Source organism: Taudactylus pleione, unplaced genomic scaffold (genome assembly GCF_031769625.1).
Source record: "Taudactylus pleione unplaced genomic scaffold, aTauple2 ptg000392l, whole genome shotgun sequence".
NCBI classification, from domain to species: Eukaryota; Metazoa; Chordata; class Amphibia; order Anura; family Myobatrachidae; genus Taudactylus; species Taudactylus pleione.
The window spans coordinates 7133810-7160019 of NW_028284793.1; positions in this window are offsets into that span (position 1 = coordinate 7133810).

Sequence of the window (26210 nt, forward strand, 5' to 3'; positions counted from 1 at the left end):
TGTTATAATGGGAGTTAAGATTTGATGTTAAAATGGAGTTCACATTGTTACATCATAATGGGAGTAACATTGTGATGTCATATTGGAAGTAATAAAGTGGTTTATTAATGAGAATGACAATGTGATGTTATAATGGGAGTTAAGATTTGATGTTAAAATGGGGTTTACAGTATGACATCATAATGTGAGGGACATTGTGATGTCATAATGGAGTACTAAAGTGGTTTAATAATGAGTATGACATTGTGATGTTATAATGGTAGTTAAGATTTGATGTTAAAATGGGGGTCACAGTGTGACATCATAATGGGAGTAACATTGTGATGTCATAATGGAAGAACTAAAGTGGTTTAATAATGAGTATGACATTGTGATGTTATAATGGTAGTTAAGATTTGATGTTAAAATGGGGGTCACAGTGTGACATCATAATTTGAGTGACATTGTGATGTCATAATGGGAGTAGTAAAATGGTTTAATAATGAGAATGACATTGTGATGTCATAATGTGGAGTTAAGATTTGATGTTAAAATGGGGTTTACAGTGTGACATCATAATGGGAGAAACATTGTGATATCATAGTGGAAGTACTAATGTGGTTTATTAATGAGAATGACATTGTGATGTCATAATGGGAGTTAAGATTTGATGCTAAAATTGTGTTTACAGTGTGACATCATTATGCGAGTGACATTGTGATGTCATAATGGGAGTACTAAAATAGTTTAATAATGAGAATGATATTGTGATGTCGTTTTGGGAGTTAAGATTTGATGTTAAAATGGGGTTTACAGTGTGACATCATAATGGGAGTAACATTGTGATGTCATAGTGGAGTACTAAAGTGGTTTATTAATGAGAATGACATTGTGATGTCATAATGGGAGTGCCTATGTGACAAAAAATGGGAAGGCCATTGTGACATCATAATGTGAGTGACATTGTGATGTCATAATGGGAGTTAAGATTTGATGTTAAAATGGGGTTTACAGTGTGTCATCATAATGTGGAAGGACATTGTGATGTCATAATGGAGTACTAAAGTGGTTTAATAATGAGTATAGACATTGTGATGTCATAATGGGAGTTAAGATTTGATGTAAAAATGTGTTCTACAGTTTGACACCATAATGGGAGTAAACATTGTGGTGTCATAGTGGGAGTACTAAAGTGGTTCATTAATGATAATGACATTGCTATGTCATAATGGGAGTTAAGACTTGATGTTAAAAATGGGGTTTACATTGTGACATCATAATTTGGTTGACATTTGTGATGTCATATTGATAGTACTAAAGTGGTTTAATAATGAGAATGACATTGTGATGTCATAATGGGAATTAAGATTTGATTGTTAAAATGTGTTTACAGTGTGACATCATAATGGGAGTAAAATTGTGATGTCATAGTGGAAGTACTAAAGTGGTTTTTATTAATGAGAATGACATTGTGATGTTATAATGGGAGTGCCTATGTGACAAAAAATGGGAAGGACATTGTGACATCATAATGTGAGTGACATTGTGATGTCATAATGGGAGTACTAAAGTGGTTTATTAATGATAATGACATTGTGTTGTCATAATGGGAGTTAAGATTTTGATGCTAAAATGGTGTTTACAGAGTGACATCATAATGCGAGTGACATTGTGATGTCATAATGGAAGAACTAAAGTGGTTTAATAATGAGTATGACATTGTGATGTTATAATGGTAGTTAAGATTTGATGTTAAAATGGGGGTCACAGTGTGACATCATAATGGGAGTAACATTGTGATGTCATAGTGGAAGTACTAAAGTGGTTTATTAATGAGAATGACATTGGTGATGTCATAATGGGAGTGCCTATGTGACAATAAATGGGAAGGACATTGTGACATCATAATGTGAGTGACATTGTGATGTCATAATGGGAGTACTAAAGTGGTTCATTAATGATAATGACATTGTTATGTCATAATGGGAGTTAACATTTGATGTAAAATGGTGTTTACAGTGTGACATCATAATGCAAGTGACATTGTGATGTCATAATGGGAGTAGTAAAATGGTTTAATAATGAGAATGACATTGTGATGTCATAATGGGAGTTAAGATTTGATGTTAAAATGGGGTTTACAGTGTGACATCATAATGGGAGAAACATTGTGATGTCATAGTGGAAGTACTAAAGTGGTTTATTAATGAGAAATGACATTGTGATGTCATAATGAGAGTGCCAATGTGACAGAAAATGGGAAGGACATTGTGACATCAGTAATGCGAGTGACATTGTGATGTCATAATGGGAGAGTACTAAAGTGGGTTTATTAATGATAATGACATTGTGATGTCATAATGGGAGTTAAGATTTGATGTTAAAATTGGGGTTTACAGTGTGACATCATAATGTGAGTAACATTGCGATGTCATAATGGAAGAACTAAAGTGGTTTATTAATAAGAATGACATTGTGATGTTATAATGGGAGTTAAGATTTTATGTTAAAATGGTGTTCACAGTGTGACATCATAAAGGGAGTAACATTGCGATGTCATAGTGGAAGTACTTAAGTGGTTTAATAATGAGAATGATATTGTGATGTTGTATTGGGAGTTAAGATTTGATGTTAAAATGGGGTTTACAGTGTGACATCATAATGGGGAGTAACATTGTGATGTCATAATGGAAGAACTAAAGTGGTTTATTAATGAGAATGACATTGTGATGTCAAAATGGGAGTGCCTATGTGACAAAAAAATGGGAAGTACATTGTGATGTCATAGTGAGAGAACTAAAGTACTTTAATAATGAGAGTGACATTGTGATTGTCATAATGGGAGTTAAGATTTAATGTTAAAATGTTGTTTACAGTATGACATCATAATGTGAGGGACAATGTGATGTCATAATGGAGTACTAAAGTGGTTTAATAATGAGTATGACATTGTGATGTCATAATGGGAGTACTAAAGTGGTTTATTAACGATAATGACATTGTGATGTCATAATGGGAGTTAAGATTTGATGATAAAATGTGTTTACAGTGTGACATCATAATGCGAGTGACATTGTGATGTCAATGGCAGTACTAAAATGGTTTAATAAAGAGAATGACATTGTTATGTCAAAATGGGAGTTAAGATTTGATGTTAAAATGTTGTTTACAGAGTGACATCATAATGCGAATGACTTTGTGATGTCATAATGGCAGTACTAAAATGGTTTAATAATGAGAATGACATTGTGATGTCATAATGGGAGTTAAGATTTGATGTTAAAATGGGGTTTACAGTGTGACATCATAATGGGAGAAACATTGTGATGTCATAGTGGAAGTACTAAAGTGGTTTATTAATGAGAATGACATTGTGATGTTATAATGGGAGTTAAGATTTGATGTTAAAATGGGGTTCACAGTGTGACATCATAATGGGAGTAACATTGTGATGTCATAGTGGAAGTACTAAAGTGGTTTATTAATGAGAATGACATTGTGATGTTATAGTGGGAGTGCATATGTTACAAAAAATGGGAAGTACATTGTGACATCATAATGCGAGTGACATTGTGATGACATAGTGAGAGAACAAAAGTACTTTAATAATGAGAGTGACATTGTGATGTCATAATGGGAGTTAAGATTTGATGTTAAAATGGGGTTTACAGTGTGTCATCATAATGTGAAGGACATTGTGATGTCATAATGGAGTACTAAAGTGGTTTAATAATGAGTATGACATTGTGATGTCATAATGGGAGTTAAGATTTGATGTAAAAATGTGTTTACAGTTTGACATCATAATGGGAGTAACATTGTGGTGTCATAGTGGGAGTACTAAAGTGGTTCATTAATGATAATGACATTGCTATGTCATAATGGGAGTTAAGACTTGATGTTAAAATGGGGTTTACATTGTGACATCATAATTTGGTTGACATTGTGATGTCATATTGATAGTACTAAAGTGGTTTAATAATGAGAATGACATTGTGATGTCATAATGGGAGTTAAGATTTGATGTTAAAATGTGTTTACAGTGTGACATCATAATGGGAGTAACATTGTGATGTCATAGTGGAAGTACTAAAGTGGTTCATTAATGAGAATGACATTGTGATGTTATAATGGGAGTGCCTATGTGACAAAAAATGGGAAGGACATTGTGACATCATAATGTGAGTGACATTGTGATGTCATAATGGGAGTACTAAAGTGGTTTATTAATGATAATGACATTGTGTTGTCATAATGGGAGTTAAGATTTGATGCTAAAATGGTGTTTACAGAGTGACATCATAATGCGAGTGACATTGTGATGTCATAATGGAAGAACTAAAGTGGTTTAATAATGAGTATGACATTGTGATGTTATAATGGTAGTTAAGATTTGATGTTAAAATGGGGGTCACAGTGTGACATCATAATGGGAGTAACATTGTGATGTCATAGTGGAAGTACTAAAGTGGTTTATTAATGAGAATGACATTGTGATGTCATAATGGGAGTGCCTATGTGACAATAATTGGGAAGGACATTGTGACATCATAATGTGAGTGACATTGTGATGTCATAATGGGAGTACTAAAGTGGTTCTTTAATGATAATGACATTGTTATGTCATAATGGGAGTTAAGATTTGATGTAAAATGGTGTTTACAGTGTGACATCATAATGCAAGTGACATTGTGATGTCATAATGGGAGTAGTAAAATGGTTTAATAATGAGAATGACATTGTGATGTCATAATGGGAGTTAAAATTTGATGTTAAAATGGGGTTTACAGTGTGACATCATAATGGGAGAAACATTGTGATGTCATAGTGGAAGTACTAAAGTGGTTTATTAATGAGAATGACATTGTGATGTCATAATGAGAGTGCCAATGTGACAGAAAATGGGAAGGACATTGTGACATCATAATGCGAGTGACATTGTGATGTCATAATGGGAGTACTAAAGTGGTTTATTAATGATAATGACATTGTGATGTCATAAAGGAAGTTAAGATTTGATGTTAAATTGGGGTTTACAGTGTGACATCATAATGTGAGTAACATTGCGATGTCATAATGGAAGAACTAAAGTGGTTTATTAATAAGAATGACATTGTGATGTTATAATGGGAGTTAAGATTTTATGTTAAAATGGTGTTCACAGTGTGACATCATAAAGGGAGTAACATTGCGATGTCATAGTGGAAGTACTTAAGTGGTTTAATAATGAGAATGATATTGTGATGTTGTATTGGGAGTTAAGATTTGATGTTAAAATGGGGTTTACAGTGTGACATCATAATGGGAGTAACATTGTGATGTCATAATGGAAGAACTAAAGTGGTTTATTAATGAGAATGACATTGTGATGTCAAAATGGGAGTGCCTATGTGACAAAAAATGGGAAGTACATTGTGATGTCATAGTGAGAGAACTAAAGTACTTTAATAATGAGAGTGACATTGTGATGTCATAATGGGAGTTAAGATTTAATGTTAAAATGGGGTTTACAGTATGACATCATAATGTGAGGGACAATGTGATGTCATAATGGAGTACTAAAGTGGTTTAATAATGAGTATGACATTGTGATGTCATAATGGGAGTTAAGATTTGATGTTAAAATGGGGGTCACAGTGTGACATCATAATGGGAGTAACATTGTGATGTCATAGTGGAAGTACTAAAGTGGTTTATTAATGAGAATGACATTGTGATGTCATAATGGGAGTGCCTATGTGACAAAAAATGGGATGGACATTGTGACATCATAATGTGAGTGACATTGTGATGTCATAATGGGAGTACTAAAGTGGTTCATTAATGATAATGACATTGTTATGTCATAATGGGAGTTAAGATTTGATTTTAAAATGGTGTTTACAGTGTGACATCATAATGCGAGTGACATTGTGATGTCATAATGGGAGTAGTAAAATGGTTTATAAATGATAATGATATTGTGATGTCATAATGGGAGTTAAGATATGATGTTAATATGGGGTTTACAGTGTGACATCATAATGGGAGTAACATTGTGATGTCATAATGGGAGTACTAAAGTGGTTTATTAACGATAATGACATTGTGATGTCATAATGGGAGTTAAGATTTGATGATAAAATGTGTTTACAGTGTGACATCATAATGCGAGTGACATTGTGATGTCAATGGCAGTACTAAAATGGTTTAATAAAGAGAATGACATTGTTATGTCAAAATGGGAGTTAAGATTTGATGTTAAAATGTTGTTTACAGAGTGACATCATAATGCGAATGACTTTGTGATGTCATAATGGCAGTACTAAAATGGTTTAATAATGAGAATGACATTGTGATGTCATAATGGGAGTTAAGATTTGATGTTAAAATGGGGTTTACAGTGTGACATCATAATGGGAGAAACATTGTGATGTCATAGTGGAAGTACTAAAGTGGTATATTAATGAGAATGACATTGTGATGTTATAATGGGAGTTAAGATTTGATGTTAAAATGGGGTTCACAGTGTGACATCATAATGGGAGTAACATTGTGATGTCATAGTGGAAGTACTAAAGTGGTTTATTAATGAGAATGACATTGTGATGTTATAGTGGGAGTGCATATGTTACAAAAAATGGGAAGTACATTGTGACATCATAATGCGAGTGACATTGTGATGACATAGTGAGAGAACAAAAGAACTTTAATAATGAGAGTGACATTGTGATGTCATAATGGGAGTTAAGATTTGATGTTAAAATGGGGTTTACAGTGTGTCATCATAATGTGAGGGACATTGTGATGTCATAATGGAGTACTAAAGTGGTTTAATAATGAGAATGACATTGTGATGTCATAATGGGCGTTAAGATTTGATGTTAAAATGTGTTTACAGTGTGACATCATAATGGGAGTAACATTGTGGTGTCATAGTGGGAGTACTAAAGTGGTTCATTAATGATAATGACATTGCTATGTCATAATGGGAGTTAAGACTTGATGTTAAAATGGGGTTTACATTGTGACATCATAATTTGGTTGACATTTTGATGTCATATTGATAGTACTAAAGTGGTTTAATAATGAGAAAGACATTGTGATGTCATAATGGGAGTTAAGATTTGATGTTAAAATGTGTTTACAATGTGACATCATAATGGGAGTAACATTGTGATGTCATAGTGGAAGTACTAAAGTGGTTTATTAATGAGAATGACATTGTGATGTTATAATGGGAGTGCCTATGTGACAAAAAATGGGAAGGACATTGTGACATCATAATGTGAGTGACATTGTGATGTCATAATGGGAGTACTAAAGTGGTTTATTAATGATAATGACATTGTGTTGTCATAATGGGAGTTAAGATTTGATGCTAAAATGGTGTTTACAGAGTGACATCATAATGCGAGTGACATTGTGATGTCATAATGGAAGAACTAAAGTGGTTTAATAATGAGTATGACATTGTGATGTTATAATGGTAGTTAAGATTTGATGTTAAAATGGGGGTCACAGTGTGACATCATAATGGGAGTAACATTGTGATGTCATAGTGGAAGTACTAAAGTGGTTTATTAATGAGAATGACATTGTGATGTCATAATGGGAGTGCCTATGTGACAAAAAATGGGAAGGACATTGTGTCATCATAATGTGAGTGACATTGTGATGTCATAATGGGAGTACTAAAGTGGTTCATTAATGATAATGACATTGTTATGTCATAATGGGAGTTAAGATTTGATGTAAAATGGTGTTTACAGTGTGACATCATAATGCGAGTGACATTGTGATGTCATAATGGGAATAGTAAAATGGTTTAATAATGAGAATGACATTGTGATGTCATAATGGGAGTTAAGATTTGATGTTAAAATGGGGTTTACAGTGTGACATCATAATGGGAGAAACATTGTGATGTCATAGTGGAAGTACAAAAGTGGTTTATTAATGAGAATTACATTGTGATGTCATAATGAGAGTGCCTATGTGACAGAAAATGGGAAGGACATTGTGACATCATAATGCGAGTGACATTGTGATGTCATAATGGGAGTACTAAAGTGGTTTATTAATGATAATGACATTGTGATGTCATAATGGGAGTTAAGATTTGATTTTAAAATGGGGTTTACAGTGTGACATCATAATGTGAGTAACATTGCGATGTCATAATGGAAGAACTAAAGTGGTTTATTAATAAGAATGACATTGTGATGTTATAATGGGAGTTAAGATTTTATGTTAAAATGGTGTTCACAGTGTGACATCATAAAGGGAGTAACATTGCGATGTCATAGTGGAAGTACTTAAGTGGTTTAATAATGAGAATGATATTGTGATGTTGTATTGGGAGTTAAGATTTGATGTTAAAATGGGGTTTACAGTGGGACATCATAATGGGAGTAACATTGTGATGTCATAATGGAAGAACTAAAGTGGTTTATTAATGAGAATGACATTGTGATGTCAAAATGGGAGTGCCTATGTGACAAAAAATGGGAAGTACATTATGACATCATAATGCGAGTGACATTGTGATGTCATAGTGAGAGAACTAAAGTACTTTAATAATGAGAGTGACATTGTGATGTCATAATGGGAGTTAAGATTTAATGTTAAAATGGGGTTTACAGTATGACATCATAATGTGAGGGACAATGTGATGCCATAATGGAGTACTAAAGTGGTTTAATAATGAGTATGACATTGTGATGTCATAATGGGAGTTAAGATTTGATGTTAAAATGGGGGTCACAGTGTGACATCATAATGGGAGTAACATTGTGATGTCATAGTGGAAGTACTAAAGTGGTTTATTAATGAGAATGACATTGTGATGTCATAATGGGAGTGCCTATGTGACAAAAAATGGGATGGACATTGTGACATCATAATGTGAGTGACATTGTGATGTCATAATGGGAGTACTAAAGTGGTTCATTAATGATAATGACATTGTTATGTCATAATGGGAGTTAAGATTTGATGTTAAAATGGTGTTTACAGTGTGACATCATAATGCGAGTGACATTGTGATGTCATAATGGGAGTAGTAAAATGGTTTATTAATGATAATGACATTGTGATGTCATAATGGGAGTTAAGATATGATGTTAATATGGGGTTTACAGTGTGACATCATACTGGGAGTAACATTGTGATGTCATAATGGGAGTACTAAAGTGGTTTATTAACGATAATGACATTGTGATGTCATAATGGGAGTTAAGATTTGATGATAAAATGTGTTTACAGTGTGACATCATAATGCGAGTGACATTGTGATGTCATAATGGAAGTACTAAAATGGTTTAATAAAGAGAATGACATTGTTATGTCAAAATGGGAGTTAAGATTTGATGTTAAAATGTTGTTTACAGAGTGACATCATAATGCGAGTGACTTTGTGATGTCATAATGGCAGTACTAAAATGGGTTAATAATGAGAATGACTTTGTGATGTCATAATGGGAGTTAAGATTTGATGTTAAAATGGGGTTTACAGTGTGACATCATAATGGGAGAAACATTGTGATGTCATAGTGGAAGTACTAAAGTGGTTTATTAATGAGAATGACATTGTGATGTTATAATGGGAGTTAAGATTTGATGTTAAAATGGGGGTCACAGTGTGACATCATAATGGGAGTAACATTGTGATGTCATAATGGAAGAACTAAATTGGTTTAATAATGAGTATGACATTGTGATGTTATAATGGTAGTTAAGATTTGATGTTAAAATGGGGGTCACAGTGTGACATCATAATGGGAGTGACATTGTGATGTCATAATGGGAGTAGTAAAATGGTTTAATAATAAGAATGACATTGTGATGTCATAATGGGAGTTAAGATTTGATGTTAAAATGGGGTTTACAGTGTGACATCATAATGGGAGAAACATTGTGATATCATAGTGGAAATACTAAAGTGGTTTATTAATGAGAATGACATTGTGATGTCATAATGGGAGTTAAGATTTGATGCTAAAATTGTGTTTACAGTGTGACATCATTATGCGAGTGACATTGTGATGTCATAGTGGAGTACTAAAGTGGTTTATTAATGAGAATGACATTGTGATGTCATAATGGGAGTGCCTATGTGACAAAAAATGGGAAGGCCATTGTGACATCATAATGTGAGTGACATTGTGATGTCATAATGGGAGTTAAGATTTGATGTTAAAATGGGGTTTACAGTGTGTCATCATAATGTGAAGGACATTGTGATGTCATAATGGAGTACTAAAGTGGTTTAATAATGAGTATGACATTGTGATGTCATAATGGGAGTTAAGATTTGATGTTAAAATGTGTTTACAGTGTGACATCATAATGGGAGTAACATTGTGGTGTCATAGTGGGAGTACTAAAGTGGTTCATTAATGATAATGACATTGCTATGTCATAATGGGAGTTAAGACTTGATGTTAAAATGGGGTTTACATTGTGACATCATAATTTGGTTGACATTGTGATGTCATATTGATAGTACTAAAGTGGTTTAATAATGAGAATGACATTGTGATGTCATAATGGGAGTTAAGATTTGATGTTAAAATGTGTTTACAGTGTGACATCATAATGGGAGTAACATTGTGATGTCATAGAGGAAGTACTAAAGTGGTTTATTAATGAGAATGACATTGTGATGTTATAATGGGAGAGCCTATGTGACAAAAAATGGGAAGGACATTGTGACATCATAATGTGAGTGACATTGTGATGTCATAATGGGAGTACTAAAGTGGTTTATTAATGATAATGACATTGTGTTGTCATAATGGGAGTTAAGATTTGATGCTAAAATGGTGTTTACAGAGTGACATCATAATGCGAGTGACATTGTGATGTCATAATGGAAGAACTAAAGTGGTTTAATAATGAGTATGACATTGTGATTTTATAATGGTAGTTAAGATTTGATGTTAAAATGGGGGTCACAGTGTGACATCATAATGGGAGTAACATTGTGATGTCATAGTGGAAGTACTAAAGTGGTTTATTAATGAGAATGACATTGTGATGTCATAATGGGAGTGCCTATGTGACAAAAAATGGGAAGGACATTGTGACATCATAATGTGAGTGACATTGTGATGTCATAATGGGAGTACTAAAGTGGTTCATTAATGATAATAACATTGTTATGTCATAATGGGAGTTAAGATTTGATGTAAAATGGTGTTTACAGTGTGACATCATAATGCAAGTGACATTGTGATGTCATAATGGGAGTAGTAAAATGGTTTAATAATGAGAATGACATTGTGATGTCATAATGGGAGTTAAGATTTGATGTTAAAATGGGGTTTACAGTGTGACATCATAATGGGAGAAACATTGTGATGTCATAGTGGAAGTACTAAAGTGGTTTATTAATGAGAATGACATTGTGATGTCATAATGAGAGTGCCTATGTGACAGAAAATGGGAAGGACATTGTGACATCATAATGCGAGTGACATTGTGATGTCATAATGGGAGTACTAAAGTGGTTTATTAATGATAATGACATTGTGATGTCATAATGGGAGTTAAGATTTGATGTTAAAATGGTGTTCACAGTGTGACATCATAAAGGGAGTAACATTGCGATGTCATAGTGGAAGTACTTAAGTGGTTTAATAATGAGATTGATATTGTGATGTTGTATTGGGAGTTAAGATTTGATGTTAAAATGGGGTTTACAGTGTGACATCATAATGGGAGTAACATTGTGATGTCATAATGGAAGAACTAAAGTGGTTTATTAATGAGAATGACATTGTGATGTCAAAATGGGAGTGCCTATGTGACAAAAAATGGGAAGTACATTGTGATGTCATAGTGAGAGAACTAAAGTACTTTAATAATGAGAGTGACATTGTGATGTCATAATGGGAGTTAAGATTTAATGTTAAAATGGGGTTTACAGTATGACATCATAATGTGAGGGACAATGTGATGTCATAATGGAGTACTAAACTGGTTTAATAATGAGTATGACATTGTGATGTCATAATGGGAGTTAAGATTTGATGTTAAAATGGGGGTCACAGTGTGACATCATAATGGGAGTAACATTGTGATGTCATAATGGGAGTACTAAAGTGGTTCATTAATGATAATGACATTGTTATGTCATAATGGGAGTTAAGATTTGATGTTAAAATGGTGTTTACAGTGTGACATCATAATGCGAGTGACATTGTGATGTCATAATGGGAGTAGTAAAATGGTTTATTAATGATAATGACATTGTGATGTCATAATGGGAGTTAAGATATGATGTTAATATGGGGTTTACAGTGTGACATCATAATGGGAGTAACATTGTGATGTCATAATGGGAGTACTAAAGTGGTTTATTAACGATAATGACATTGTGATGTCATAATGGGAGTTAAGATTTGATGATAAAATGTGTTTACAGTGTGACATCATAATGCGAGTGACATTGTGATGTCATAATGGCAGTACTAAAATGGTTTAATAAAGAGAATGACATTGTTATGTCAAAATGGGAGTTAAGATTTGATGTTAAAATGTTGTTTACAGAGTGACATCATAATGCGAATGACTTTGTGATGTCATAATGGCAGTACTAAAATGGTTTAATAATGAGAATGACATTGTGATGTCATAATGGGAGTTAAGATTTGATGTTAAAATGGGGTTTACAGTGTGACATCATAATGGGAGAAACATTGTGATGTCATAGTGGAAGTACTAAAGTGGTTTATTAATGAGAATGACATTGTGATGTTATAATGGGAGTTAAGATTTGATGTTAAAATGGGGTTCACAGTGTGACATCATAATGGGAGTAACATTGTGATGTCATAGTGGAAGTACTAAAGTGGTTTATTAATGAGAATGACATTGTGATGTCATAGTGGGAGTGCATATGTTACAAAAAATGGGAAGTACATTGTGACATCATAATGCGAGTGACATTGTGATGACATAGTGAGAGAACAAAAGTACTTTAATAATGAGAGTGACATTGTGATGTCATAATGGGAGTTAAGATTTGATGTTAAAATGTGGTTTACAGTGTGTCATCATAATGTGAGGGACATTGTGATGTCATAATGGAGTACTAAAGTGGTTTAATAATGAGAATGACATTGTGATGTCATAATGGGAGTTAAGATTTGATGTTAAAATGTGTTTACAGTGTGACATCATAATGGGAGTAACATTGTGATGTCATAGTGGAAGTACTAAAGTGGTTTATTAATGAGAATGACATTGTGATGTCATAATGGGAGTGCCTATGTGACAAAAAATGGGAAGGACATTGTGACATCATAATGTGAGTGACATTGTGATGTCATAATGGGAGTACTAAAGTGGTTCATTAATGATAATGACATTGTTATGTCATAATGGGAGTTAAGATTTGATGTTAAAATGGGGTTTACAGTGTGACATCATAATGGGAGAAACATTGTGATGTCATAGTGGAAGTACTAAAGTGGTTTATTAATGAGAATTACATTGTGATGTCATAATGAGAGTGCCTATGTGACAGAAAATGGGAAGGACATTGTGACATCATAATGCGAGTGACATTGTGATGTCATAATGGGAGTACTAAAGTGGTTTATTAATGATAATGACATTGTGATGTCATTATGGGAGTTAAGATTTGATGTTAAATTGGGGTTTACAGTGTGACATCATAATGTGAGTAACATTGCGATGTCATAATGGAAGAACTAAAGTGGTTTATTAATAAGAATGACATTGTGATGTTATAATGGGAGTTAAGATTTTATGTTAAAATGGTGTTCACAGTGTGACATCATAAAGGGAGTAACATTGCGATGTCATAGTGGAAGTACTTAAGTGGTTTAATAATGAGAATGATATTGTGATGTTGTATTGGGAGTTAAGATTTGATGTTAAAATGGGGTTTACAGTGTGACATCATAATGGGAGTAACATTGTGATGTCATAATGGAAGAACTAAAGTGGTTTATTAATGAGAATGACATTGTGATGTCAAAATGGGAGTGCCTATGTGACAAAAAATGGGAAGTACATTGTGATGTCATAGTGAGAGAACTAAAGTACTTTAATAATGAGAGTGCATTGTGATGTCATAATGGGAGTTAAGATTTAATGTTAAAATGGGGTTTACAGTATGACATCATAATGTGAGGGACAATGTGATGTCATAATGGAGTACTAAAGTGGTTTAATAATGAGTATGACATTGTGATGTCATAATGGGAGTTAAGATTTGATGTTAAAATGGGGGTCACAGTGTGACATCATAATGGGAGTAACATTGTGATGTCATAGTGAAAGTACTAAAGTGGTTTATTAATGAGAATGACATTGTGATGTCATAATGGGAGTGCCTATGTGACAAAAAATGGGATGGACATTGTGACATCATAATGTGAGTGACATTGTGATGTCATAATGGGAGTACTAAAGTGGTTCATTAATGATAATGACATTGTTATGTCATAATGGGAGTTAAGATTTGATGTTAAAATGGTGTTTACAGTGTGACATCATAATGCGAGTGACATTGTGATGTCATAATGGGAGTAGTAAAATGGTTTATTAATGATAATGACATTGTGATGTCATAATGGGAGTTAAGATATGATGTTAATATGGGGTTTACAGTGTGACATCATAATGGGAGTAACATTGTGATGTCATAATGGGAGTACTAAAGTGGTTTATTAACGATAATGACATTGTGATGTCATAATGGGAGTTAAGATTTGATGTTAAAATGTTGTTTACAGAGTGACATCATAATGCGAATGACTTTGTGATGTCATAATGGCAGTACTAAAATGGTTTAATAATGAGAATGACATTGTGATGTCATAATGGGAGTTAAGATTTGATGTTAAAATGGTGTTTACAGTGTGACATCATAATGGGAGAAACATTGTGATGTCAAAGTGGAAGTACTAAAGTGGTTTATTAATGAGAATGACATTGTGATGTTATAATGGGAGTTAAGATTTGATGTTAAAATGGGGTTCACAGTGTGACATCATAATGGGAGTAACATTGTGATGTCATAGTGGAAGTACTAAAGTGGTTTATTAATGAGAATGACATTGTGATGTTATAGTGGGAGTGCATATGTTACAAAAAATGGGAAGTACATTGTGACATCATAATGCGAGTGACATTGTGATGACATAGTGAGAGAACAAAAGTACTTTAATAATGAGAGTGACATTGTGATGTCATAATGGGAGTTAAGATTTGATGTTAAAATGAGGTTTACAGTGTGTCATCATAATGTGAGGGACATTGTGATGTCATAATGGAGTACTAAAGTGGTTTAATAATGAGAATGACATTGTGATGTCATAATGGGCGTTAAGATTTGATGTTAAAATGTGTTTACAGTGTGACATCATAATGGGAGTAACATTGTGGTGTCATAGTGGGAGTACTAAAGTGGTTCATTAATGATAATGACATTGCTATGTCATAATGGGAGTTAAGACTTGATGTTAAAATGGGGTTTACATTGTGACATCATAATTTGGTTGACATTTTGATGTCATATTGATAGTACTAAAGTGGTTTAATAATGAGAAAGACATTGTGATGTCATAATGGGAGTTAAGATTTGATGTTAAAATGTGTTTACAATGTGACATCATAATGGGAGTAACATTGTGATGTCATAGTGGAAGTACTAAAGTGGTTTATTAATGAGAATGACATTGTGATGTTATAATGGGAGTGCCTATGTGACAAAAAATGGGAAGGACATTGTGACATCATAATGTGAGTGACATTGTGATGTCATAATGGGAGTACTAAAGTGGTTTATTAATGATAATGACATTGTGTTGTCATAATGGGAGTTAAGATTTGATGCTAAAATGGTGTTTACAGAGTGACATCATAATGCGAGTGACATTGTGATGTCATAATGGAAGAACTAAAGTGGTTTAATAATGAGTATGACATTGTGATGTTATAATGGTAGTTAAGATTTGATGTTAAAATGGGGGTCACAGTGTGACATCATAATGGGAGTAACATTGTGATGTCATAGTGGAAGTACTAAAGTGGTTTATTAATGAGAATGACATTGTGATGTCATAATGGGAGTGCCTATGTGACAAAAAATGGGAAGGACATTGTGACATCATAATGTGAGTGACATTGTGATGTCATAATGGGAGTACTAAACTGGTTCATTAATGATAATGACATTGTTATGTCATAATGGGAGTTAAGATTTGATGTAAAATGGTGTTTACAGTGTGACATCATAATGCGAGTGACATTGTGATGTCATAATGGGAATAGTAAAATGGTTTAATAATGAGAATGACATTGTGATGTCATAATGGGAGTTAAGATTTGATGTTAAAATGGGGTTTACAGTGTGACATCATAATGGGAGAAACATTGTGATGTCATAGTGGAAGTACTAAAGTGGTTTATTAATGAGAATTACATTGTGATGTCATAATGAGAGTGCCTATGTGACAGAAAATGGGAAGGACATTGTGACATCATAATGCGAGTGACATTGTGATGTCATAATGGGAGTACTAAAGTGGTTTATTAATGATAATGACATTGTGATGTCATAATGGGAGTTAAGATTTGATGTTAAAATGGGGTTTACAGTGTGACATCATAATGTGAGTAACATTGCGATGTCATAATGGAAGAACTAAAGTGGTTTATTAATAAGAATGACATTGTGATGTTATAATGGGAGTTAAGATTTTATGTTAAAATGGTGTTCACAGTGTGACATCATAAAGGGAGTAACATTGCGATGTCATAGTGGAAGTACTTAAGTGGTTTAATAATGAGAATGATATTGTGATGTTGTATTGGGAGTTAAGATTTGATGTTAAAATGGGGTTTACAGTGTGACATCATAATGGGAGTAACATTGTGATGTCATAATGGAAGAACTAAAGTGGTTTATTAATGAGAATGACATTGTGATGTCAAAATGGGAGTGCCTATGTGACAAAAAATGGGAAGTACATTATGACATCATAATGTGAGTGACATTGTGATGTCATAGTGAGAGAACTAAAGTACTTTAATAATGAGAGTGACATTGTGATGTCATCATGGGAGTTAAGATTTAATGTTAAAATGGGGTTTACAGTATGACATCATAATGTGAGGGACAATGTGATGTCATAATGGAGTACTAAAGTGGTTTAATAATGAGTATGACATTGTGATGTCATAATGGGAGTTAAGATTTGATGTTAAAATGGGGGTCACAGTGTGACATCATAATGGGAGTAACATTGTGATGTCATAGTGGAAGTACTAAAGTGGTTTTTTTAATGAGAATGACATTGTGATGTCATAATGGGAGTGCCTATGTGACAAAAAATGGGATGGACATTGTGACATCATAATGTGAGTGACATTGTGATGTCATAATGGGAGTACTAAAGTGGTTCATTAATGATAATGACATTGTTATGTCATAATGGGAGTTAAGATTTGATGTTAAAATGGTGTTTACAGTGTGACATCATAATGCGAGTGACATTGTGATGTCATAATGGGAGTAGTAAAATGGTTTATTAATGATAATGACATTGTGATGTCATAATGGGAGTTAAGATATGATGTTAATATGGGGTTTACAGTGTGACATCATACTGGGAGTAACATTGTGATGTCATAATGGGAGTACTAAAGTGGTTTATTAACGATAATGACATTGTGATGTCATAATGGGAGTTAAGATTTGATGATAAAATGTGTTTACAGTGTGACATCATAATGCGAGTGACATTGTGATGTCATAATGGCAGTACTAAAATGGTTTAATAAAGAGAATGACATTGTTATGTCAAAATGGGAGTTAAGATTTGATGTTAAAATGTTTACAGAGTGACATCATAATGCGAGTGACTTTGTGATGTCATAATGGCAGTACTAAAATGGTTTAATAATGAGAATGACTTTGTGATGTCATAATGGGAGTTAAGATTTGATGTTAAAATGGGGTTTACAGTGTGACATCATAATGGGAGAAACATTGTGATGTCATAGTGGAAGTACTAAAGTGGTTTATTAATGAGAATGACATTGTGATGTTATAATGGGAGTTAAGATTTGATGTTAAAATGGGGGTCACAGTGTGACATCATAATGGGAGTAACATTGTGATGTCATAATGGAAGAACTAAATTGGTTTAATAATGAGTATGACATTGTGATGTTATAATGGTAGTTAAGATTTGATGTTAAAATGGGGGTCACAGTGTGACATCATAATGGGAGTGACATTGTGATGTCATAATGGGAGTAGTAAAATGGTTTAATAATAAGAATGACATTGTGATGTCATAATGGGAGTTAAGATTTGATGCTAAAATGGGGTTTACAGTGTGACATCATTATGCGAGTGACATTGTGATGTCATAATGGGAGTACTAAAATGGTTTAATAATGAGAATGATATTGTGATGTCGTTTTCGGAGTTAAGATTTGATGTTAAAATGGGGTTTACAGTGTGACATCATAATGGGAGTAACATTGTGATGTCATAGTGGAGTACTAAAGTGGTTTATTAATGAGAATGACATTGTGATGTCATAATGGGAGTGCCTATGTGACAAAAAATGGGAAGGCCATTGTGACATCATAATGTGAGTGACATTGTGATGTCATAATGGGAGTTAAGATTTGATGTTAAAATGGGGTTTACAGTGTGTCATCATAATGTGAAGGACATTGTGATGTCATAATGGAGTACTAAAGTGGTTTAATAATGAGTATGACATTGTGATGTCATAATGGGAGTTAAGATTTGATGTTAAAATGTGTTTACAGTGTGACATCATAATGGGAGTAACATTGTGGTGTCATAGTGGGAGTACTAAAGTGGTTCATTAATGATAATGACATTGCTATGTCATAATGGGAGTTAAGACTTGATGTTAAAATGGGGTTTACATTGTGACATCATAATTTGGTTGACATTGTGATGTCATATTGATAGTACTAAAGTGGTTTAATAATGAGAATGACATTGTGATGTCATAATGGGAGTTAAGATTTGATGTTAAAATGTGTTTACAGTGTGACATCATAATGGGAGTAACATTGTGATGTCATAGAGGAAGTACTAAAGTGGTTTATTAATGAGAATGACATTGTGATGTTATAATGGGAGAGCCTATGTGACAAAAAATGGGAAGGACATTGTGACATCATAATGTGAGTGACATTGTGATGTCATAATGGGAGTACTAAAGTGGTTTATTAATGATAATGACATTGTGTTGTCATAATGGGAGTTAAGATTTGATGCTAAAATGGTGTTTACAGAGTGACATCATAATGCGAGTGACATTGTGATGTCATAATGGAAGAACTAAAGTGGTTTAATAATGAGTATGACACTGTGATGTTATAATGGTAGTTAAGATTTGATGTTAAAATGGGGGTCACAGTGTGACATCATAATGGGAGTAACATTGTGATGTCATAGTGGAAGTACTAAAGTGGTTTATTAATGAGAATGACATTGTGATGTCATAATGGGAGTGCCTATGTGACAAAAAATGGGAAGGACATTGTGACATCATAATGTGAGTGACATTGTGATGTCATAATGGGAGTACTAAAGTGGTTCATTAATGATAATGACATTGTTATGTCATAATGGGAGTTAAGATTTGATGTAAAATGGTGTTTACAGTGTGACATCATAATGCAAGTGACATTGTGATGTCATAATGGGAGTAGTAAAATGGTTTAATAATGAGAATGACATTGTGATGTCATAATGGGAGTTAAGATTTGATGTTAAAATTGGGTTTACAGTGTGACATCATGATGGGAGAAACATTGTGATGTCATAGTGGAAGTACTAAAGTGGTTTATTAATGAGAATGACATTGTGATGTCATAATGAGAGTGCCTATGTGACAGAAAATGGGAAGGACATTGTGACATCATAATGCGAGTGACATTGTGATGTCATAATGGGAGTACTAAAGTGGTTTATTAATGATAATGACATTGTGATGTCATAATGGGAGTTAAGATTTGATGTTAAATTGGGGTTTACAGTGTGACATCATAATGTGAGTAACATTGCGATGTCATAATGGAAGAACTAAAGTGGTTTATTAATAAGAATGACATTGTGATGTTATAATGGGAGTTAAGATTTTATGTTAAAATGGTGTTCACAGTGTGACATCATAAAGGGAGTAACATTGCGATGTCATAGTGGAAGTACTTAAGTGGTTTAATAATGAGAATGATATTGTGATGTTGTATTGGGAGTTAAGATTTGATGTTAAAATGGGGTTTACAGTGTGACATCATAATGGGAGTAACATTGTGATGTCATAATGGAAGAACTAAAGTGGTTTATTAATGAGAATGACATTGTGATGTCAAAATGGGAGTGCCTATGTGATAAAAAATGGGAAGTACATTGTGATGTCATAGTGAGAGAACTAAAGTACTTTAATAATGAGAGTGACATTGTGATGTCATAATGGGAGTTAAGATTTAATGTTAAAATGGGGTTTACAGTATGACATCATAATGTGAGGGACAATGTGATGTCATAATGGAGTACTAAAGTGGTTTAATAATGAGTATGACATTGTGATGTCATAATGGGAGTTAAGATTTGATGTTAAAATGGGGGTCACAGTGTGACATCATAATGGGAGTAACATTGTGATGTCATAGTGGAAGTACTAAAGTGGTTTATTAATGAGAATGACATTGTGATGTCATAATGGGAGTGCCTATGTGACAAAAAATGGGATGGACATTGTGACATCATAATGTGAGTGACATTGTGATGTCATAATGGGAGTACTAAAGTGGTTCATTAATGATAATGACATTGTTATGTTATAATGGGAGTTAAGATTTGATGTTAAAATGGTGTTTACAGTGTGACATCATAATGCGAGTGACATTGTGATGTCATAATGGGAGTAGTAAAATGGTTTATTAATGATAATGACATTGTGATGTCATAATGGGAGTTAAGATATGATGTTAATATGGGGTTTACAGTGTGACATCATAATGGGAGTAACATTGTGATGTCATAATGGGAGTACTAAAGTGGTTTATTAACGATAATGACATTGTGATGTCATAATGGGAGTTAAGATTTGATGATAAAATGTGTTTACAGTGTGACATCATAATGCGAGTGACATTGTGATGTCATAATGGCAGTACTAAAATGGTTTAATAAAGAGAATGACATTGTTATGTCAAAATGGGAGTTAAGATTTGATGTTAAAATGTTGTTTACAGAGTGACATCATAATGCGAATGAATTTGTGATGTCATAATGGCAGTACTAAAATGGTTTAATAATGAGAATGACATTGTGATGTCATAATGGGAGTTAAGATTTGATGTTAAAATGGGGTTTACAGTGTGACATCATAATGGGAGAAACATTGTGATGTCATAGTGGAAGTACTAAAGTGGTTTATTAATGAGAATGACATTGTGATGTTATAATGGGAGTTAAGATTTGATGTTAAAATGGGGTTCACAGTGTGACATCATAATGGGAGTAACATTGTGATGTCATAGTGGAAGTACTAAAGTGGTTTATTAATGAGAATGACATTGTGATGTCATAGTGGGAGTGCATATGTTACAAAAAATGGGAAGTACATTGTGACATCATAATGCGAGTGACATTGTGATGACATAGTGAGAGAACAAAAGTACTTTAATAATGAGAGTGACATTGTGATGTCATAATGGGAGTTAAGATTTGATGTTAAAATGGGGTTTACAGTGTGTCATCATAATGTGAGGGACATTGTGATGTCATAATGGAGTACTAAAGTGGTTTAATAATGAGAATGACATTGTGATGTCATAATGGGAGTTAAGATTTGATGTTAAAATGTGTTTACAGTGTGACATCATAATGGGAGTAACATTGTGGTGTCATAGTGGGAGTACTAAAGTGGTTCATTAATGATAATGACTTTGCTATGTCATAATGGGAGTTAAGACTTGATGTTAAAATGGGGTTTACATTGTGACATCATAATTTGGTTTACATTTTGATGTCATATTGATAGTACTAAAGTGGTTTAATAATGAGAAAGACATTGTGATGTCATAATGGGAGTTAAGATTTGATGTTAAAATGTGTTTACAATGTGACATCATAATGGGAGTAACATTGTGATGTCATAATGGGAGTTAAGATTTGATGTTAAAATGTGTTTACAGTGTGACATCATAATGGGAGTAACATTGTGGTGTCATAGTGGGAGTACTAAAGTGGTTCATTAATGATAATGACTTTGCTATGTCATAATGGGAGTTAAGACTTGATGTTAAAATGGGGTTTACATTGTGACATCATAATTTGGTTTACATTTTGATGTCATATTGATAGTACTAAAGTGGTTTATTAATGAGAATGACATTGTGATGTTATAATGGGAGTTAAGATTTGATGTTAAAATGGGGTTCACAGTGTGACATCATAATGGGAGTAACATTGTGATGTCATAGTGGAAGTAATAAAGTGGTTTATTAATGATAATGACATTGTGATGTTATAATGGGAGTGCCTATGTGACAAAAAATGGGAAGGACATTGTGACATCATAATGTGAGTGACATTGTGATGTCATAATGGGAGTACTAAAGTGGTTTATTAATGATAATGATATTGTGATGTCATAATGGGAGTTAAGATTTGATGTTAAAATGGAGTTTACAGTGTGACATCATAATGCGAGTGACATTGTGATGTCATAATGGGAGTAGTAAAATGGTTTATTAATGATAATGACATTGTGATGTCATAATGGGAGTTAAGATTTGATGTTAATATGGGGTTTACAGTGTGACATCATAATGGGAGTAACATTGTGATGTCATAATGGGAGTACTAAAGTGGTTTATTAACGATAATGACATTGTGATGTCATAATGGGAGTTAAGATTTGATGATAAAATGTGTTTACAGTGTGACATCATAATGCGAGTGACATTGTGATGTCATAATGGGAGTACTAAAATGGTTTAATAATGATAATGACATTGTGATGTCATAATGGGAGTTAAGATTTGATGTTAAACTGGGGTTTACATTGTGACATCATAATTAGGTTGACATTGTGATGTGATATTGATAGTACTAAAGTGGTTTAATAAAGAGAATGACATTGTTATGTCAAAATGGGAGTTAAGATTTGATGTTAAAATGTGTTTACAGTATGACATCATAATTTGAGTGACATTGTGATGTCATAGTGGAAGTACTAAAGTGGTTTATTAATGAGAATGACATTGTGATGTTATAATGGGAGTGCCTATGTGACAGAAAATGGGAAGGACATTGTGACATCATAATGTGAGTGACATTGTGATGTCATAATGGGAGCACTAAAGTGGTTTATTAATGATAATGACATTGTGATGTCATAATGGGAGTTAAGATTTGATGCTAAAATCGTGTTTACAGAATGACATCATAATGCAAGTGACATTGTGATGTCATAATGGCAATACTAAAATGGTTTAATAATGAGAATGACATTGTGATGTCATAATGGGAGTTAAGATTTGATGTTAAAATGGGGTTTACAGTATGACATCATAAAGGGAGAAACATTGTGATGTGTTAGTGGAAGTACTAAAGTGGTTTATTAATGAGAATGACATTGTGATGTTATAATGGGAGTTAAAATTTGATGTTAAAATGGGGTTCACAGTGTGACATCATAATGGGAGTAACATTGTGATGTCATAGTGGAAGTACTAAAGTGGTTTATTAATTAGAATGACATTGTGATGTCATAATGGGAGTGCATATGTTACAAAAAATGGGAAGTACATTGAGACATCATAATGCGAGTGACATTGTGATGACATAGTGAGAGCACTAAAGTACTTTAATAATGAGAGTGACATTGTGATGTCCTAATGGGAGTTAAGATTTGATGTTAAAATGTGTTTACAGTGTGACATCATAATGGGAGTAACATTGTGGTGTCATAGTGGGAGTACTAAAGTGGTTCATTAATGATAATGACATTGCTATGTCATAATGGGAGTTAAGACTTGATGTTAAAATGGGGTTTACATTGTGACATCATAATTTGTTTGACATTGTGATGTCATATTGATAGTACTAAAGTGGTTTCTTAATGAGAATGACATTGTGATGTCATAATGAGAGTGCCTATGTGACAGAAAATGGGAAGGACATTGTGACATCATAATGCGAGTGACATTGTGATGTCATAATGGGAATAGTAAAATGGTTTAATAATGAGAATGACATTGTGATGTCATAATGGGAGTTAAGATTTGATGTTAAAATGGGGTTTACAGTGTGACATCATAATGGGAGAAACATTGTGATGTCATAGTGGAAGTACTAAAGTGGTTTATTAATGAGAATGACATTGTGATGTCATAATGAGAGTGCCTATGTGACATTAAATGGGAAGGACATTGTGACATCATAATGCGAGTGACATTGTGATGTCATAATGGGAGTACTAAAGTGGTTTATTAATGATAATGACATTGTGATGTCATAATGGGAGTTAAGATTTGATGTTAAAATGGGGTTTACAGTGTGACATCATAATGTGAGTAACATTGCGATGTCATAATGGAAGAACTAAAGTGGTTTATTAATAAGAATGACATTGTGATGTTATAATGGGAGTTAAGATTTTATGTTAAAATGGTGTTCACAGTGTGACATCATAAAGGGAGTAACATTGCGATGTCATAGTGGAAGTACTTAAGTGGTTTAATAATGAGAATGATATTGTGATGTTGTATTGGGAGTTAAGAGTTGATGTTAAAATGGGGTTTACAGTGTGACATCATAATGGGAGTAACATTGTGATGTCATAATGGAAGAACTAAAGTGGTTTATTAATGAGAATGACATTGTGATGTCAAAATGGGAGTGCCTATGTGACAAAAAATGGGAAGTACATTGTGACATCATAATGCGAGTGACATTGTGATGTCATAGTGAGAGAACTAAAGTACTTTAATAATGAGAGTGACATTGTGATGTCATAATGGGAGTTAAGATTTAATGTTAAAATGGGGTTTACAGTATGACATCATAATGTGAGGGACAATGTGATGTCATAATGGAGTACTAAAGTGGTTTAATAATGAGTATGACATTGTGATGTCATAATGGGAGTTAAGATTTGATGTTAAAATGGGGGTCACAGTGTGACATCATAATGGGAGTAACATTGTGATGTCATAGTGGAAGTACTAAAGTGGTTTATTAATGAGAATCACATTGTGATGTCATAATGGGAGTGCCTATGTGACAAAAAATGGGATGGACATTGTGACATCATAATGTGAGTGACATTGTGATGTCATAATGGGAGTACTAAAGTGGTTCATTAATGATAATGACATTGTTATGTCATAATGGGAGTTAAGATTTGATGTTAAAATGGTGTTTACAGTGTGACATCATAATGCGAGTGACATTGTGATGTCATAATGGGAGTAGTAAAATGGTTTATTAATGATAATGACATTGTGATGTCATAATGGGAGTTAAGATATGATGTTAATATGGGGTTTACAGTGTGACATCATAATGGGAGTAACATTGTGATGTCATAATGGGAGTACTAAAGTGGTTTATTAACGATAATGACATTGTGATGTCATAATGGGAGTTAAGATTTGATGATAAAATGTGTTTACAGTGTGACATCATAATGCGAGTGACATTGTGATGTCTTAATGGCAGTACTAAAAAGGTTTAATAAAGAGAATAACATTGATATGTCAAAATGGGAGTTAAGATTTGATGTTAAAATGTTGTTTACAGAGTGACATCATAATGTGAGTGACATTGTGATGTCATAATGGGAGTACTAAAGTGGTTTATTAATGATAATGACATTGTGATGTCATAATGGGAGTTAAGATTTGATGTTAAAATGGGGTTTACAGTGTGACATCATAATGCGAGTGACATTCTGATGTCATAATGGAGTACAAAAGTGGTTTAATAATGAGAATGACATTGTGATGTCATAATGGGAGTTAAGATTTGATGTTAAAATGGTGGTCACAGTGTGACAACATAATGGGAGTAACATTGTGATGTCATAGTGGAAGTACTAAAGTGGTTTATTAATGAGAATGACATTGTGTTGTCATAATGGGAGTTAAGATTTGATGCTAAAATGGTGTTTACAGAGTGACATCATAATGCGAGTGACATT